Source organism: Amia ocellicauda, chromosome 20 (genome assembly GCF_036373705.1).
Source record: "Amia ocellicauda isolate fAmiCal2 chromosome 20, fAmiCal2.hap1, whole genome shotgun sequence".
Classification (NCBI taxonomy): Eukaryota; Metazoa; Chordata; class Actinopteri; order Amiiformes; family Amiidae; genus Amia; species Amia ocellicauda.
In genome coordinates this window covers 1650945-1654375 of record NC_089869.1, presented here as the reverse complement: position 1 = coordinate 1654375, position 3431 = coordinate 1650945, and the positions used below count along the sequence as shown (strand labels likewise).

At 36.8% G+C, this 3431-nt stretch overlaps 1 long non-coding RNA gene across 1 annotated transcript; it reads left to right on the top strand.

The window, feature by feature from the left end:
- Window positions 1-244: 244 nt before the first annotated feature.
- On the top strand, window positions 245-3075 carry LOC136715775 (uncharacterized). The gene is made up of 3 exons (XR_010805094.1): window positions 245-438; window positions 705-826; window positions 1114-3075. It is a non-coding gene; the product is annotated as an uncharacterized LOC136715775 (long non-coding RNA).
- The last annotated feature ends 356 nt before the right edge of the window (window positions 3076-3431 follow it).

Genomic DNA, 3431 nt, shown 5'->3' with positions numbered 1-3431 from the left:
ATAGACAGCGCCTAGTCCATGATCCGGATAGATCATCCACAGTTTTCTCAGTCTTCGCTCAGTTGCTGGATACTAAAGGATTGGTAATATTCTTTGCCTTTATTTTCAGCTCTAGCTAAGATATAACTTTATAAGCAAATTATATTTAAAGAAATGTTTGTGGGAAGTTATTTACTCCTGTAATATTGACCTGAGCTGATAGGTTGGTAAATTGTGTCTCATTGTGGTTCCTGTATATGTTCTATGGTTCAGATTCTTCAAGACTTCAACCTTCTCCATGGGCCAGAAACCATAAAAAACTACTAGAAAAGTGGCAAACCTCTTTCAAACCAAAGGTCATCAGGCAAGCAGACGCTTTGACTTCTACACCGCTGTTGAAATGATTGCTATTATCTGCCAGGAATCAACAGAGCGTTGAACCAGCACAGGAATCTCCAGGTAAAGTTGCACAACCTTTACTTAATATTCAAGCATTGTCAAACTTTATCTTTGCAAAAAATGCAGAGGAAATTCCCATTGGCGATAAGCTCATGTAGTGCTTGAATCAAAACCCCACTATAGAAGCTTTGAGTCTCATAAGTACACCTAAAATCCTCCATGCCCAGTAAAGGAGCTCACATTGGCAGATTCAGTGTCTTTTGACTTATTTGAAAACTCTCAAAATGTTGTAAAAATTGTTTACAAGTGTTCTCTCCTTTTTACAGAGTTGGACAGTGATATGGTGTCCTTCCTTCTCCTTCTACATATCCTATCACCCCAGGCTACAGGAAGAAAGAAATCCCTGAAGATCAGTGTTGCTATTGACCATCTAGTGGTGTTTCACAAAGTAAGTGGTGCATGTTTTTAGGGATGGAACTATTTTAATCTGTTGTTTTTCTATTTGATTACTATATTTTTCCATTATTTAATAGTCCAATTGATCAAACTGGGTAATGTGTTAAAATATAACTACAGCCAATTTTGACCTAGAGCTAATTTTCCCATTGTAAATTACATATTGTAACTTAAATCTCAACTATTCCCTGATATTTAAACAAAAGTGTAAATGATATGCCTATAGAATAATTTCCTTCTAAACATTTTAGTGTTAATTTTGCTTTCCTTGTCATTCAGTCTTGTAGGAGTCTAGATGAGCACCTTCAGATTGAAGAGAATTGTCAGCCATACCTTCTTGCCTCAGGGACCAGCAAGGAGACCATCAGCAATTTCTTTGTTGTGGTTGACAAAAACTTCATCCCCTGTGAAGCATCCACTTCCCTGGCAGCAATTGATGAACATTTCAAGGCCCATTTTGTTTTCAGCATCAGTTATGCTCTACCACTCCGAAGTATGTACACATTTCTCCAAACCGCTGTATATAACATTGATGTTGGCACTACCAGTGAGAGCCCCAAAGTCAAAGAACTAAGAGCCAAGATAATAAACAATGAATAGGTGCTACATTTGCAGATTACAGCTTGATACAATTGGAAAATTAATTCGGCATCTCAAGCTTGTACACAGCTTGTATCCAGGCAAAAAAATTAATCTAATATGTGCTCAGGATGGCTGCTCATTGCAGTTCAAAAGTTTTGCAGGGTTTAGGAAACATTTAATTAGGTATCATTGTAGCGATGTATCAAGTAATAGTGAATTGTCACCAGTTCAACAAGCTGAATATCTCTGGGAAGAAATCTCACATTATAGTGATTCTGACATGGATGTAGGTTTGCCAGATCAAGAGGAAAATCAAGCTGAAAGGATCAGTCTAAAGAAATGTGTGCATCCATAATAGCAAAATTGCAGGGTAGTGGCATCGCCGACAATGTCATTGTGTCGGTCATTGAAAGTATGGAGGATTTTGTTCGTGAGTTTCATTCAAATCTGAAGGAACAAGTTATAAATGTTTTACCTCCTGATAGCCCAAGTAGAAGTGCAGTTGAGGACGTTTTCAAGAGTGTACATAATTCTTTCTCTGATTTCAACATGGATAATAAATGGAAAAAAATATTTCAGTGAGAAATGGGGAGTTGTTGAACCTTTGGAAATACACTTGGGTGTTAGATATGATTCAAAGAGAAATAAAATATCTGGAATGTATGAACAGGTACCAGTCAATGACACTTTCATATATGTACCCCTTTTGAAGACCCTAGAGTTCATTTTTAAGAATGAGGAGGTGTGTAGACACATTCAAAATCAAAGTCTTAGTGACATGTATCAGGACTTTTGTGATGGACAGACTTTGAAATTGCTAACCCATTAGGGTCAAAACAGGGCGTTCATAAGCTTAGCTGTTTGTATTTTGTGCTTCGTAACCTACCACCATGCCTGAATTCCTCTCTAACGAGTATACACCTCATGTCATTATTTTATTTGCAGGATGTCAAAAAGTATGGCATGGATAGAATACTTAGTCCATTTGTTATTGATGTTAAAGTACTTGAACAGAGGGGCATGAAAGTGTTATTTGATGAAGAACCTGTCTATGGTACCATTGCCCAAATTACAGGTGACAATCTAGGTCTAAATGGCATCCTTGGCTATGTAGAATCTTTCAGTGCAAACTATTATTGTAGGCGTTGTCTTACTGACAAGGAGTCTGCTCAGACGGTATTTAGTGAAGATGACCCATGGGTAATTTTGCGTAACAAAGCACTAAATCAAGAACATTACAAATATCTTGTTCAGAACCCAGGTGAAAACTCCCATTTTGGTATCAAGAGAAACAGCATACTCAATACCTTGACCTACTTTAGTGTATCTGACAACTTTGTGTTAGACAGTCTAGTCTAGTTGTTTGTATAGACGTGTTGGATGAGACCCCAGTGTTTGGGAAGATTATTTATATTTTTTTTAGAAATGGAATTTATTTTTTTGTATCACACATGAGAAGTGTGTTTGCTGAGCATGTTCATGCCTTTCATGTTTTTGAGCAAGAGCAAAGTTTTTCACAAAAAAAAAACTGAAGAGTTAAGGTATTTCAAACCGTTTCATCTGCAAATGTCGTATGGCAGTGACACATTGTTTTATGTGGTCTTGGACAGCTTGATGTAGTACAGCTTTTGCTATCGTACTGTGCTGTGGAGGTATCCTTTGCTCTTGAAATAAATGTTTTTAAAAGGAATTCATGGAGTAATTGACTTATTTCATTTTAATTTTGGTACTAGTAGTAATTTCCAAGTTGACCATTTTTAAAACCAAGCACAATTATAGTGCACTTTCAACACTAGATAAGTATATTTTCTTCTCTCAAAGTGTTGAGCAGGTGATGGGATTCATCACTAACAGTGTTGGAACAACACTAGTATGGTGTAAGATTGTAACACTCCTAGTGTTTTCTACAAAGCCATACATAACTCTGTAATAGTGTTCCACATGTCTTTGATGGTGTTAATATTTCACTCTGAAAGTGTTAGTTCAGTAACACTGACTCAGTGTTGAAATGGACA